Raw genomic sequence first — 16,777 nt, 5'->3', positions numbered from 1 at the left:
TAGTGACGACATAGCCATCATAACATCATAGTACAATAAACAGTAATGATGCTATAACTGAGACTACTGTGTTGCCATTTGTGTGAAAGTACACAGACAACACAGAAGGCTTGGCAACTGTAACAGTTTTACTGGTTCCTACATCTTTCCGCACTATACTTTTTTGTCCATATTTTAGAGTGTATTCTAAAGACAAAGGCTGATGTCAGATGGCACACACATCTCTGTACTGTACTGGCCTCACACATCTCTAGTTAGTGACATCTCTTCCCAGCCAAAAGGATTCGCCTGGCGTGGCCTGTCCGGGCCAGCTAGGTCTGCATCAGCACAGTGATGGAAATGTCTCGGGATGTGTTTCTCTGGCTGCTCCTTACACGAAGCAGGACTGCCGTAACAGGCTCTGGGAAAACCGTCTCAATTGAAATGTGGCCAAGAATTAGAAGGCACGGGTCCCCAAGTCCAGCTGCCTGAACTCACGCCGTTTGTTCATGACATCATATCTGACTTCTTGTAAAGAGGTGGCTCATAGGAACTGGACAGCAATGGGTCACAGTCTAAATGAAGCCACGTCAACCACTTTGGCACTCCATAAGCTGCCTTCTCTCTGCAGCTCTAGCATGGTTTTCAACTAGCTCTTGAATAACTAGGTTATACAAGGTGCCTGTATTCTGTGAAGTTATTATGGAATGACTAAATGCTGAACACTGTGATACGGAAAATACAAATGTTAGTTTCTTGTGTCATATTTTTGTCAATTATCAATTTATACCTTTTTTTTGTTTTCTAAGACAGGGTTCCTTTGTGTAGCTCTAGAACTAGCTCTTTAGACCAGGCTGGCCCTGAGATTCACAGAGATATTCCTCTACACTGAGATTGAAGGCATGAGCCACCACCGCTGAGCTATCAATATACAGCTCTGTTTAACGTGCTTTTTTCTATTTGAAGACATTCCCTTTAATGTGAGTTGTTAACTGGTTAAAGGAGACTCAGGCAGGTTGGATGTTACATACCAGGATCAGGGATGTAGAATCAGAAGGATCAGGAGTTCGAGGCTACCTTCTACTAACTGTATACCAAGTTCAAGACCAGCCTGGCCTACGTGAGTCTCCATCTCCAAAATAAGAACGGAGCGAGCGAAGTACATAAGGTTTGTGCCCAATAGCACGTGAAGCTCCAGTTTCATCCACAGGGCACACACGGTAACAGTCTAGTCATTCATGGGTGGGCAGCATTTCACAGACGTGTATAGAGGGTGGCTCTGTGTGTGGGTCATTCTAGAAAAACTAGAAATGCTAAAAAAAATAAAAATAAAAAGGCACTAACTAGAAACAGTTGCACGTGCAAATAGTACATATTTATAATATGAAGACATTTCGAGACTGGGGCCATGGAAGTCAGGAATCTTCACATTTTCACTGCTTTCCACACACCCTCTGATGCCTATCAAGAAGCCATTCCTTTTTTTTTTTAAAGATGTTGTCTTAGGGTTTTATTGTTGTGAACAGACACCGTGATGGATGCAAGTTTTATAAAGGACAGCATTTAATGGGGGCTGGCTTACAGGTTCAGAGGTGCAGTCCGTTATCATCAAGGTGAGAGCATGGCAGCATCCAGACAGGCCTGATGCAGGAGGAACTGAGTTCTACATCTTCACCCGAAGGAAGCCAGGAACAGACTGAGCATCCCCAGGCAGCTAGGAGGAGGGTCTCCAAGCTGACCCCCACAGTGACACACTTCCTCCACCAAGGCCATACCTACTAATAGTGCCACTCCCTGGGCCAAGCATATGTAAACATCACAGAAGTATTATCTTTATTTCACGTCTATGAGTGTTTTGCTTGCATGTAGGTGCCTGGCTCCTACTAAGGGTCAAGGAGGACATCAGAATCCTTGAAATTAGAGTTACGGACAGTTGTGTACTGCCATGGGCATGCTGGGAATTGATCCCAGGTCCTCTGAAAGATCAGTTCAGTGCTCTTAACCACTGAGCCATCTCTCGAGCCTTCACCTTGGGTATTAATAAGGGGCTTAGAAATAGATTTTATAGAGCAGGCAAATTTGCAAGAGAAGGATCCACAGGTATAACCAGAGTAGTCATAGGCTTAACGGGGACCAGCTAGATGGGGCAAAGTGTAAACTGTCCACCGTGTTCCCCTTTGTAAATAATGCTAACCAATTCTCCCCACCCCTCCTCTGCAGTATGTGTCACTTCCTCCATGGGCTCTCCCCAGGAAAAGGCAAACCTAAATCAGTTATTGGGCTCAGGAAATGGGAACCTGGGTGATTATTACTCTGAGACATTCTCCAACCTGTGCAGGTAAACTCAGTTTCTTTGTCTCTCAGGGTTTCTGTTATTCATTCAATAAACATTTCTCCGGTGCACTCTGGGTTGCACGAATTTGTACTGAGGGTTGTGGTCATTGAGAGCTAGCCGGTTCTCCACAGAAACACTACTAATTAGTGTTGTAGTTAGGGTTTCTATTGCTGTGACAAAACCACCATGACCAAAAGAAAGTTGGGGAAGAAAGGGTTTATTCAGCTTACACCTCCAAATCATAGTTTATCAATGGGGAAAGTCAGGACAAAAACTCAGACAAGGCTGGATCCTGGAGGCAGGAGCTGACATACAGGCTATGGAAATGTGCTGCTGACTGACTTGCTAAGCCTGCTTTCTTTCAGAACCCAGGATCACTGGCCCAGGGAAGGCACCATCCACCATGAGCTGGGCCCTCTCCCATTGACCACTAATTGAGAAAATGCCTTACAGCTGGATCTCATGAAGGCATTTCCTCAACTGAGGCTCCTTCCACTCTGATGACTCTAGCTTGGGTCAAGTTGACACAAAACCAGCCAGTACACTTAGTGATTGTGTTCAGAACAGAAGTCATAAGGCAGAGGTTCTTGACCTATAGGTCATGCTCTCTTTGAGGGATCAAACAAACCTTTCACAGGGGTCACCTAAGACCATCAGAAGACACAGATATTTACATTGCAATTTCTAACAGTAGCAAAATCATAGTTATATAGGAGCAATGAAAATAATTTTATGGTTGGGAGTCAGCACAACACGGGGAACTGTATAAAAGGCTTGCAGCATTGGGCTTCCCTGTCGTAAGGGAAGGAAGAAAAGAGTCTGCTTGAGTTACAGCTTGGGTGATGAGACTTTGAAGCTGAACATTTTACATATCTTTTTTTTTTTTTTTTGGTTCTTTTTTTTCGGTGCTGGGGACCGAACCCAGGGCCTTGCGCTTCCTAGGTAAGCGCTCTACCACTGAGCTAAATCCCCAGCCCCGAAGCTGAACATTTTAAACACTTTGCTTGGACCCTTTCCGTTTCTAGAAAGGACTTCACTACAGTGTATATAACAAAGCAGAAGTAAAAATCAGAAGAAGGCTGGAGAGATGGCTCAGCCGTTAAGAGCACTGGTTGTTCTTTTAGAAGATCTGAAATAAGTTCCCAGAACCCACGTGGAGGCTCACAACAGTCAGTAGCTGCAGTCCCAGGGATCTGATACCCTCTTCTGATTTCCTTAGTCACTGCACACCGTGGTGCACATAATACATACATTCATACATACATACATACCACATACATACATGCATACAAACACTCATATGCATAAATCTAAATTAATAAATAATTTTAAAAATCCAGAGGAAAGCGTCCAGCAGGGTAGGGCAACAAGGTCAAAGAAACAATGTGATACAAGCAGCTGACTATGGGGGAAAAAAAAGGCACGTGTGTGTGTGTGTGTGTTTGTGTGTGTGTGTGTGTGTGCACTCACGCATGTCTGAGTGGGCATGCACACGTGCACGTATTCAAAAGTGCGTGCAGTGGTGCTGTCTCTGGCCTGGCTGAATGTGGGATCTGGGTGCCTGTTCTTTGCAAAACAGACGAAAGGCATAAGCAACCACTCCCTACCCCTGCTCTCCTAGCTTCTGGCTATGTCCAAAGAAAGAAGCTGAAGTAGCAAGAAAAGGAAATGGACTGAGATTTGGAAAGGCAGTTTCTCAGGAGATTCCTCCTCACCCAGCCCTCAAGACAGATGGTGTTTTGTGCTACTCACGGAGGGGCAACTCTAGACCTTAGCAGTATTAGGCTGTGTGGAGGAGGAGGGATGGAGGTGAAGGCAGGGCCAGGATTTTTTTTTTTTTTTTTCAGGAAACAGTATGGTCCACCCTAGCCAGGAACAAGTGAGACCTTTATTTCTACTGAGAAGGCCAGAGGTGATTTCATCCTGGAAGGCCGTCAAAGCTCCTATCCACCACCCCACAGAAATATTCCAGCAATTCCCACATTTGTAAGAACAAAAACTCATGGTTCTCCTGAGCCTTTCTGCAGAGCTGTGTACCTGAAGTCCTTTCTGAGTCACACCAATTTATGTCCTCAAGTTGACTCTTTTCTTTTTCTTTTCTTTTCTTTTTTCAAGACAGGGCTTTTCTGTGTAGCCCTGGCTGTCCTGGAATTCGCTCTGTAGACCATACTGGTCTCAAACTCAGAGATTCACCTGCCTCTGTCCCTGAGTGCTGGGATTAAAGGTGTGCACCATCACTGTCTGGTTAAGGCGACATTTTTTTTTTTTTTAATGTTCCTTGACAATGAAACCGAAAGGTTCAGACAGATGAAGGAACTGCATACAGTCCCACAGCCCTGATTCTGTGTGACCTTTCCGAGAGTCGTGTTCTCCTCACTCCAACTGAATTATTTTTCATAATTCCTCTACTAATTTACATTTCTGCCAAGTACATAGCATTTCTGGTCCTGAATCATACTCACCAGCCTTTGCTATTTACTTTGGTCTTATATGGTAGCCCAACTAACTGGGGTGGGATGGAACTAACCCAGGGCCTTTCCGCTGCTAAAGAAATGCTCTACTAACGAGCTATATCCCTAGTCTCTCTTTGTAACTTAATTTCAGTTTTCGTAAAGGCTGAACGTTTCTCAGATCTTCGTTGATCATTTGTGTTTCTTCTTTTGCAATGTCTACTCAAATCATTTCTCTATTCTTAGATCGGATTGCTTGTTTTTATTGCTGTTATCTTTTAATTCTTTAAACATTCTAGATATTGACTGTCTATCTGACGAATGGCTGGCAGAGGTGTTCTCCTGTTCTGCAGACTGAGTCTTTTGCTCTGGTGTTTCCCTTTGTTCTGCAGAAGGTTTTTAGTTTACTGTATGGCCCCATTTGTCAATTTGTGATTTTCGTTTCCTGTGCCTTTGGGGTCCTATCCAGAAAAATATCCCCATATGTTTTCTTTTAGCCGTTTCAGGGTTACGGGTCTTACAGCAAAACCTTTCATCCATTTTGAGCTATTTTTGTACAGCATGAGAGATAAAGGCCAAATTGTAATCGTTTGCTTGTGGATATGCACTCTGCATAGTCTTCTTTTCCTTCATTAGGGCAACCAAATGGACACTGGCCACTGTCCCAGATTTGCGAAATGACAAAGATGAAAGGGTGGGAAAGGGTCTTTACGCAGGAAGCGCAGTGTCAGGAAGCAGGACGCTCAGGAAATTGCAAGCCATATGTTTCCCGTCCAGCACACACTGAAGTCTGGGGTGGTGGAAGAGTTTAAAGGTAGCCGGCTCAAAGTATCTTAAGGAGTCAGTGAGACGGCTCAGTGAGTAAAGGAGCCTGAAGGCTTGAGTCTGGCCCACCAGGTAGAGCAAGAAAAGACTCCAGTAAGTTGTCTTTTAACTGTCAAACATGTACCCTACTACATCATACTTACAAACACAGACAGATAGGAAGACACACAATATGTGTTTTTAAATGCATTTTTCTAAGACGTGAACTTCTTAAAAGTCTCTGAGCTTAGCTTTCCATGTGTGAGCTCTGTGTCTTGGGACTCTGCCCCTTTTCCTCTGCTGAGCTTGAAGCTAAGGCCTCATGCACGCTAGGCATGAGATGCAAACCTAAACCTAGGAAGGAGCCTGATGTGTATTGTTTTTGAAGGGATGGAGGGAAAAGGGGAATGAGTAGAGGAGTCAGTTAAGATAGAATCCACCTGCCTGCACACACAGGGGTAGCACCCTCATCCCACAACAACCAAACGAGTCCACAAATCAACTGTCGTCTTCCTGTTGGGGAAGCTGAGACTGAAAGGAGCAAAGCTTCACTAAAGCCACAGATGAATGGAATCTTAATTCTAGGCAGGGAGGAATGCCCTCGCTCAACGTTTCTAGTTGAAGCTTTTGGATCTTGACAGAAAAGAGGATGAAGGAGGAACGTCCAACGGAGATGCTTTTAAAATCCTTCTCCTAGGGGCTGGGGATTTAGCTCAGTGGTAGAGCCCTTACCTAGGAAGCGCAAGGCCCTGGGTTCGGTCCCCAGCTCCGAAAAAAAGAACCAAAAAAAAAAAAAAAATCCTTCTCCTAATTTAAAATTCTCTCAAGGCTCCACTATTCTTATATCTGGAGGGTAAGCATTGCTTAGATTTTGTCTTGTAGGGCCCAGAGGTTTAGTCCATTATCATCATGACGGGAAGCACGGCAGTGTCCAGGCAGACGTGGTGTTGGAGAAGGAGCTGAGAGTTTTCTTCTTGACCCACTAGGAGCGGACAGACACTGTGTCTCACGCTGGGCTCACTGTGAGCACAAACAGCCTGCCCACCCCCACAGTGACACACGTCCTCTCACCAGGCCACACCCACTCCAGCAAGGCCACACCCCCTAATAGTGCCCCTTCGTATAGACCAAGCATGCAAATATGTGAGTCTATGGGTTTATGGGGTCATAACTCTTCAAACCACCACAAGTAGCAAGACTTGATAAATCGTATTGTAGAAATTAATAAACTTGTGAACAAGAAAGGACGCCAGGAACACGAGGAAGAGAGTTTGCTAGCTGATCATCTGACAGAGGGTTAATATCCACAATCTGGACACGGTGATGCAACACTTTAATCCTGGCAGTCAGGAGGCAGAGGCAGGAACATCTCTGAATTTGAGGCCACCCAGGTCCACAGAGCAAGTTCCAGGGTCAGCAAAGGCTACATAGAGAAACCCTGTTTCGTTTTGTTTTGAGATAGGCCAGGCTGTCCTCGAAGTCACAGAGATCTGCTTGCCTCTGCCTTCTTAGTGCTGGGATTAAAGCCTTACACTACCAGCACCGCTTGGCTAGAAACAAAAAACAAAACCAAAAACAAACAAACAAAATCCAGAATATAATGAGCTTTAAAAAACCATAAGAGGAAATATCCAGTCAATAAATGAGTGATAGAATTTAATGCATAGGTCTGAAAAGAAGAAACAATAAATTCATTAAAGAAAAAAAAAAAGCCCAGTTTCAGGAATAGGCTCTCTTTAGAGTGGTTGGCCCCTGAGGTTCTACAGAGTCCAAATATTGCGGTCTTTTGTCAGTGTTCTTGGATGCTCTCTAGCACTGTGGTAAGTTCCTATAGTTGAAGACATCACATAGGTGACAATGGAAAGAGCAAGCTAGTGCTGACCGCCCTTCCTTTCTGCCTCATCTCTACTAGCTTTCGTAGTGCCGACATGCGTTATCCACAATCTGGGGGAAGGAGAAGGTACGTCAGCAGTCTTACCCAACTGCGAACCCCGAGAGCGACAGCCATAGCCGCATGAACATCGTAAGAGTAAGCACCCTGCTCTGGAGAGTTTTGTGTCAACTTGGTATAAGCTGCTCCTTTGAGAGGAGGGAGCCTCAATTTAAAAGTAAAAAGCCCTCCTAAGATCGGGTTCTAGGCAGGCCTGTTAGGCATTTTCTTAGAGATTGCTGAGGGAGGACCCAGCCCCTTGTGGGTGGTGCCATCCCAGGGTTGGTAGCCCTGGGTTCTATAAGAGAGCAGGCTGAGCAAGCCATGAGGAGCAATCAAGCAAGCAGACCTCCACGGCCTGCCTTCAAACTTCTGTCTTGGTTGAGTTCCTCTTCTGACTTCCTTTAATGAGGAACAGTGATATGGACGTGTGAGCCAAACTTGCTTTTTGATCACAGTGTTTTATTGGAGCAATAGAATCCCTAATGAATACATAATCACTTTACGATAATATTCAAGTCACCTCCAAATGATTAAACCCATACCTGGGACCATTACTGGGCCAAAGCCAATAGCTAGACAGGTCACAGGCTCTGTGGAATAACCTACTAATGAATGGGTATAGTATTGAATGTTCCTAATAATTTCTTGTTACACCCATATATTAAGGAATGTCTCAATTCTCATTAGAGAAGTTTCCATTTGCAGTGACTGGGACTCATAACTGGTCAAAGAGCAGAGGATCAGAAACTGCAGACTTCTCAGCCCTAAATGGACCATACCTACATCTTTTCCTCTTAAAATGGCGGATAACCAAGAAAAGTGTCTTTTGAACACAGCAGGGCAGCTGTACATAGAAACTATCAGCTGTCATTATAGCATGCACAAGATCTGTGCAAGGACAAGCCAAAAGAATTCCCAACATGGAGAAATGGGGTAGTGCATAAGGCCTGACTCTTGGCCAAGAAGCTATTGGCAACTGTTAGTTCTGTGAGAGAGTCAGTTTTCTCTAAGACTATACCTCCTCATAAGTAGACCACACTCCAGGGGAGGAGCCCCCACTGAAGAATATTTGGGAATCACAAACTGGCTTTTGGGGGTTTACAAAACAAAGAGGGACACAACCCTGGGTGGAAAAGGAAACGGAGCATGGATCTGGGAGGAGTGTGTGGGAGGCAGTGAATATGATCAAAACACTTCGTGTGAAATTCTCAAAGAATTAACACAACAGTGTTTTTCCCTTTTCTTTTTTCTTCCTTTTTTTTTTTTTTTTTTTTAATCCTCTTCTTTTTGTTTTAGTTAGCCCTGGCTGTCTTGGAACCTCACTGTAGACCACACTGGCCTCGAACTCACAGAGTTTAATCCCAGCACTCTGATGTCACATCACCCGGCCACACAACTTTTTAAATACATGAAAATCCATTTGTGTCTTTACACATCAGAACTGGGCTGCAATCCCCTTTCATTGCACTCCGAGTACCTGTTGTCTGTTGGCAAGGATGGGCTGGGAGTGGAGAGAAATGTACCCTTACATGTCGTTTGTTGGTGGGAGTGCAAATTAGTACAGCCACTGTAGAGACCACTGTGGAGGCTCCACAAAGCCCTCACATCAGATTTGCGGTGTGGTTCCCGGGTGCACGTCTGCAACGAAGTCAGCATCACACAGAGACAACAGTATCCCATGTTTATCACAGTACTGTCAAGTTATAGAAAGCCTATGTACCCATCAGCCGATGAAAGGGAAAAAATGCGGTAGGTAGACACATAGAACAGACTGTTATTTAGAAAATGGATGAAACTGGGAGACATTATATCAAGTGCAATAAAGCCTGACTCAGAAAGACAAATATTGCATATTTATTGCATATGGAAATTTGAACTTAAAAAAATTTCAAATTTAAAAAAAATTCAAGAATTTAGACACAGAAAAGTACTAGTAATAGGAAGAGGACCAATGGGAGAGAAACAGAGAACACAGGAAGCTAATGGGGTTTGATATGATGATTTCATAGATGTATGAAAATATGGAAACCGCTACTGTAAACAGTTAGCAATAATAAGAATTTGTGTGCATATATATGTGTGTGTTCATGTATGTATGTGTATTCACATATGTATGTGTGTTCACATATGTGTTGTATAGGCGCAAGCTGGCGGTCCATGTCAGTGTCTTCAACTACTTTTCACCTTGATTTTATTGAAGACAAGTTTTCGCTACATTTACTTAATTACTTTGTGTGTACGCATATAGGTTTGGGCTCACACATGCTACCACACATGTGTGGCGGTTGGAGGACAAATCCCGGAAATCAATGGTCACTTCCCAACATGTGAGATCCAGGAATACAATCCAGGTCAACCTTGGTAGCAAGTGCCTTCTTCTACTTAACCAGCTCACCAATATTCTCTCTCTCTCTCTCTCTCTCTCTCTCTCTCTCTCATTTGTATGTATGTATGTATGTATGTATGTATGTATGCATGCATGTATGTACACACATAGGTGCTCCTACTGTGTACACACAGGTGCTCCTACTGTGCACACACAGGTGCTCCTACTGTGCACACACAGGTGCTCCTACTGTGCACACATAGGTGCTCCTACTGTGCACACACAGGTGCTCCTACTGTGCACACACAGGTGCTCCTACTGTGCACACATAGGTGCTCCTACTGTGTACACATAGGTGCTCCTACTGTGCACACATAGGTGCTCCTACTGTGAAGGGCCCAGGATGCTCTGCCATCAGTGTTATACCTCCTTCAGTGAGGCCTAATCTCTCAGTTAACTCAAAGTTTTCTGATAGATTTAGCTTGCTCTGCCTGATTCCCATCTCAAACTTCTGAAGCTGGAATTACAGGCAAACCTTCTTGCCTACTCTGCTTTACATTGGTTCTAGAGATCTGATCTCTGGTTTTCAACAATTGCGTAGCAAGTGGTTAAACCACTGAGCCACCTCTCCGGCCCCCACCTTATTTCTTGAGACAAGGTCTTCACTGAACCCAGAACTTGCCTGTGTGGCTAGATTGGTGGGTCCTTGTTTCACCTCCTGAGATGGTAGGCCTAGACTGCCAAACAAGGTCTTTTACATGGAGGTTAGAGATCTGAACTTTTGTCCTCAGTCACGGAGCAAGGCCCTTTGCCCACTGAATGACCTCGACAGCCTCAGTGATAACGGTTTGAAGAAAAGTCAGGACTTTAAAACTTCAGTGTGGCTGCATTGAGAGGTGAGTTTAGTGAAAGGTGTTTTGGGCATGGTATGGAGTCCTCATGTGAGACAGATTAATGCCTTTTTCACAGGATTGGGTTAGTCATGTGGGAGTCCAGGCCCTCTTCTCTTCTGCTCATGCCTCTTTACCTACCAACCAGGCAAATGCTAGCACATGCTCTCTGACTACCCAGCCTCCAGTCTCCCAAACCAAACATCGTGTGTGAGTTCTACTTCTCCATTTCCTTGACACAAGTGCCTGAAGGGAGAAAGAAATGTTTGCACTCATGGTTTCAGACTTCTGTCTGTCACAGCAGAGGAGGACATCAGCTCACTTCTTAACAGCCAAGGAGCAGGGACTGGAATGGCTGAGCTAGCTCATTTTCTCCTTCAGCATTGACTCCATTAGGGTTCCCAACCTTTGGTGGTTCTGCTCATTCTCGGGGAGTTTCACTTCATCCCCCACCTTAGTGAATCTCCTCTGGAGGCTCCCAGACACACCCTGCTGTATAGCCCACTATCTACTCCACGTGCCTGAATTCGATCCTGTTGACAAGATTTGGCATCACCCTTGGGTTTTCTACAAATCAGCCAGTCTCAAGCCAGCGGTTGCAGCAACAGGAAATGGGCTAAGGTCCTGTCTCACAAAGAGAAAAAGTTAGTAGCTCTAGATCTTGAACCAGTAGCTGGAAAAGTTCAAGGCAGCTAATGAGGTACTTTTCTTTCTTTTCCTTCAGAGAAGGCTCACACCACAGCAGGGTTTCTGCATCCTGGTCCTCCCATTTACAAAACTCTAAAAATACGCCAGATACCATGCCGGTTACTGGGGGGGATGGCGAAAGGGGTGTGCAACCTTTGCCTTTAGAAAGGTTACTTACTGTCTTGTAGCAGGACCAGACCAGAACCAAAATGAAACAAATGCAGACAATGACGGAACGACCCTACAAAACAGAGCCTGCCCTGCGGGACTCCTTGGAACAACTTTTCTCTGGGAGGGTTGCCTGGAGTGAGATAGGTAGGATTTAAAAATTTTCCACTCACCTTTCTCACGGCAGTGTTGGGACATGTTAGACTCTCTGGTTTACCACAGGGGATGCCTGTGGCATTGCTGGGTGGTACCCAATTCCCTCACAGGGACAGTGAGTCAGGGCCGAGAGCTTGCAGTCAGCTCTGACTTTTGTTTGTTGTTTAATCCCAACCCTTTGAGAAACGAATCCCTGCCTGTTAAAAGGTAATAGCTGATCAAGCTATTCCAACTATGCCTGCTCATAGTATATCAGAACCATATATACACCCACACCCACATGCGCCTACCCACGCACAGGCATACATATGTAATTAAAAATAAAAATAAAAGTCTACGAAGTTACGCAACTGCCAGAGGAAGCTCGTGGTTACCACAGAAAAGCCAGTGACTGGATACTGGGAACATTCGCTGCTTTACAAAGTCAGCAGCAACCTTCAGCCAGTTGGCGGCTGTACTGCTAGGACTTGCTCTTGTGTCTGCTCCTTTTGGTCATTCCTTGGCTTTACCTTTGCGTCTTGAAGACACTGGGGTAAGCAAACCGGTTCCCTTTGAGACGCACTCACTCTGTCAATCACAGGCTGTGTATGAACAGCATACTTCAATGCTTTGCTTCATGGATGTACACACTTATTGAAACCTCCCCCCAAAACACACACACACACACACACACACACACACACACACACACACACACACACACACACACACACACACACAGCCATTCTTTATTTCCACTCTAGTTCTGCCCTCAGTTGCTTTGGAGCCAGGATACTGACTGGTTTTGTGTGTCAACTTGACTCAGCTGGAGTTATCATAGAAAAAGGAGCCTCCCTTGAGGAAAAGTCTCCATGAGATCCAGCTGTGAGGCATTTTCTCATTTAGCTACCAATGTTGGGGGTTGGGGGCAGTCCGTTGTGGGTGGTGCCATCCCTGGGCTGGTGGTCCTGGGTTCTATAAGAAAGCAAGCTGAGCAAGTCAAGGGAAGCAAGCCAGTAAGCAGCATCCCTCCATGGCCTCTGCATCAGCTCCTGCCTCCAACTTCCTGCCCTGTGTGAGTTCCAGTCCTGACTTCTTTTGGTGATGAACAGCAATGTGGAAGTGTAAGCTGAATACCCCCCGCCCCCCAACGCCAACTTGCTTCTTGGTCATGATGTTTTACGCAGGAATGGAAACCCTAAGACAGACAGACAGAATCCAGAAATAAAAGTCATCATTTCCAGTAGAGTCCATGAGTTTAAATATTAAGTTAAGGAAAGAAACCAAATGCATAGGTTCTCAGTGATTATTAACAACCTGTTCTTGTGGCCCCGAAATCATTTTTTAAGAGGTAATTTCCAGTCATAGGCCAGCATCTCAGGCTGGGACATCACAGGACTGGCACTATCTTCTCTCTAGGACCATGTTCCCTCTCATCCATGCATATGGCTACCATTCACCTTTATAAAGTCATGCCTCCTGGAAAAAATTTCCTAAACAAAACACCAATGGCTTACACTCTAAGATCAAGAATCGACAAATGGGATCTCATAAAACTACAAAGCTTCTGTAAGGCAAAGGACACTGTGGTTAGGACAAAACGGCAACCAACAGATTGGGAAAAGATCTTTACCAATCCTACAACAGATAGAGGCCTTATATCCAAAATATACAAAGAACTCAAGAAGTTAGACCGCAGGGAAACAAATAACCCTATTAAAAAATGGGGTTCAGAGCTAAACAAAGAATTCACAGCTGAGGAACGCCGAATGGCTGAGAAACACCTAAAGAAATGTTCAACATCTTTAGTCATAAGGGAAATGCAAATCAAAACAACCCTGAGATTTCACCTCACACCAGTGAGAATGGCTAAGATCAAAAACTCAGGGGACAGCAGATGCTGGCGAGGATGTGGAGAAAGAGGAACACTCCTCCATTGTTGGTGGGATTGCATACTGGTACAACCATTCTGGAAATCAGTCTGGAGGATCCTCAGAAAATTGGACATTGAACTGCCTGAGGATCCAGCTATACCTCTCTTGGGCATATACCCAAAAGATGCCCCAACATATAAAAAAGACACGTGCTCCACTATGTTCATTGCAGCCTTATTTATAATAGCCAGAAGCTGGAAAGAACCCAGATGCCCTTCAACAGAGGAATGGATACAGAAAATGTGGTACATCTACACAATGGAATATTACTCAGCTATCAAAAACAACGAGTTTATGAAATTCATAGGCAAATGGTTGGAACTGGAAAATATCATCCTGAGTGAGCTAACCCAATCACAGAAAGACATACATGGTATGCACTCATTGATAAGTGGCTATTAGCCCAAATGCTTGAATTACCCTAGATACCTAGAACAAATGAAACTCAAGACGGATGATCAAAATGTGAATGCTTCACTCCTTCTTTAAAAGGGGAACAAGAATACCCTTGGCAGGGAAGAGAGAGGCAAAGATTAAAACAGAGACTGAAGGAACACCCATTCAGAGCCTGCCCCACATGTGGCCCATACATATACAGCCACCCAATTAGACAAGATGGATGAAGCAAAGAAGTGCAGACCGACAGGAGCCGGATGTAGATCGCTCCTGAGAGACACAGCCAGAATACAGCAAATACAGAGGCGAATGGCAGCAGCAAACCACTGAACTGAGAATAGGACCCCCGTTGAAGGAATCAGAGAAAGAACTGGAAGAGCTTGAAGGGGCTCGAGACCCCATATGTACAACAATGCCAAGCAACCAGAGCTTCCAGGGACTAAGCCACTACCTAAAGACTATACATGGACTGACCCTGGACTCTGACCTCATAGGTAGCAATGAATATCCTAGTAAGAGCACCAGTGGAAGGGGAAGCCCTGGGCCCTGCTAAGACTGAACCCCCAGTGAACTAGACTGGTGGGGGGAGGGCGGCAATGGGGGGAGGGTTGGGAGGGGAACACCCATAAGGAAGGGGAGGGGGGAGGGGGATATTTGCCCGGAAACCGGGAAAGGGAATAACACTCGAAATGTATATAAGAAATACTCAAGTTAATAAAAAAAAATAAATAAATAAAGTCATGCCTCACACTGGGCTCCCCTGAGGAACACTTCTCCCACCCTTCCATGGTTCATGACAGAAACACCCAGTTATCCGATACAGATCCACAGTCCAACTATCTGTATTTTCCTATTCTCTAACCTGCTTCTCCTCCTGGCCTGCCTGCCTGCAGAACATCACTTGGGATTACCTCAGGGTCTCCTCCTGCTAGGCAAGTGCTCTGTTTATGCTACCCTTAGTTCTAGCTCAACCCATCTACAGGATGTCTTCGCAAGGGATGCTGAACTGCTGGGCCTGCCTGCGTCCTTCTGGCCGATTCTAGTCTCTATGTCACTTTCCCCTTAAGAAGTCACATCTAACGGCATTGTTCCTCTCACTCAGAGTGTTCTGAATCTTCCCAGTGCCTTAGGTGACACTCAAAATCCTCAGATGGTTGGGGTGGGGGTGGGATAAGTACTTTTTAGGCTCATGGGTACCTTCCCAGATCCTGTTCTGCCTCCCCTTCAGCCATGAGGTACTTCCTGCTCATTCCCATCCTCTCAGCTCGTCCAGGCTACCTATCTCTCCAAGATTGCCTGTCAGGAATGTTTCCAGCATCCCCCCATCATCCTTCAACACTCAGCTCAAGTGACACCTCTCTCCCTGGGCCTCAGTGGCATCTCCATTAAATCACATCTCACTGAAATGATTTCTTTGTCTGAGATACTGCGGGCACATCTAAGGCAAAAGGAAAAAAATATTATTGTGGCTTTCCTCTGAGATATTCTGAACAAATAAGTGTTTGTCGAATGATTCTCTAAGTACGGTCTGGGGCCAATATTGCTAAATTTTAGAAGCTTTGTAGGAAGAAGCAGGCTGTTGGGCTTTAACTGGAGTGCTCACGGGGTCCTGACGTGTAAGTGTGGAGCATATTATGCGTGGTAAAGAGTTACTGTATAGGTGTGTACAGTTTAAAGGCGTGGTTTAAACTAAGAGAAAAAGAAGATGTTTAGAAGTGACGACAATATGCAGTATTTACTGTGGATTCTGATTCGCCATTACCATCTCTGTTTTCATAGATGCCTACGGAGATGGATATGATGTCACAAGTTCCTTGAAACCACCCTGCTGATCCAAATGATTGCTTGACACCAGAGAGCCCGTGGCATTGAAGCCTGTGTGGTTACTTGATACAAGACATGACCTCTAGTATAATAAGCCAATGAACAATAGCTAGCAGACACGGAGGCTTACCACAGGCCTGGCTCTGCTCCTAAGTTTCATTCTGTGTGATTAACCTTCCAGCAAACACTGGGCAACCTAATCCAGAAACTCTTTGTTTCTCTTGTTTGTAAAATAGGATAATGCTTCCAGTCTTTTCAGAGTTTTGTGGCAGGGATTAAATAGAATAATAATGGAGAAAATTTGGATCCTATCGACCAACTGGCTTCAGCAAACAACTGTCCACGGACTGTGCTGAAGGTACTTTTCTTGGGTCTCTGTGCGGAAGAGGCCTTCTCTCAAATATCAGCAGACTCAGATGCTCATGTCCTGTCAGCATGGTGTGATGTTTGCACAGACTCTATGCCCACCTTCCCATACACTTAAATCATCTGGGGTTATGATTTATACACTCTAAATGACATGTAACACGTGTTACGCTATGTTGCTTAATGAATACCGACGGGAAAATACTCTGTATCTGTTTTAGTACAGATTCAATTCAGGATCTTTTTGATTCGTCTTTGCTAATAGGCAGATGGTGCATTGCCAATATGCGAGCCAGCCGTGCTTAGCAAGTTAGATCCTGGCAGACGTAGCTATCTGGGTAGTTAGGCATGCAGGTCAGCGAAAGCTCTCAGTTTGGGAGAATCAAGGGAGTTAGTAGAAATGACAGTGCTGGTTAATACTGGCTGGGGTCCCCTTGGTGGGGTCAGTGTCGTGAGTGACACTAGGTCACCTTTATGGAGGGACACCCAGAAAGAGATGGCCGAAATCATCGTGCTTATCTTCACTGTTTAGGGCTTCTTGCCTGCTCGA

The sequence above is a fragment of the Rattus norvegicus genome, chromosome 16 (genome assembly GCF_036323735.1).
Source record: "Rattus norvegicus strain BN/NHsdMcwi chromosome 16, GRCr8, whole genome shotgun sequence".
Lineage (NCBI taxonomy): Eukaryota > Metazoa > Chordata > Mammalia > Rodentia > Muridae > Rattus > Rattus norvegicus.
This window is presented reverse-complemented; position numbering follows the sequence as displayed.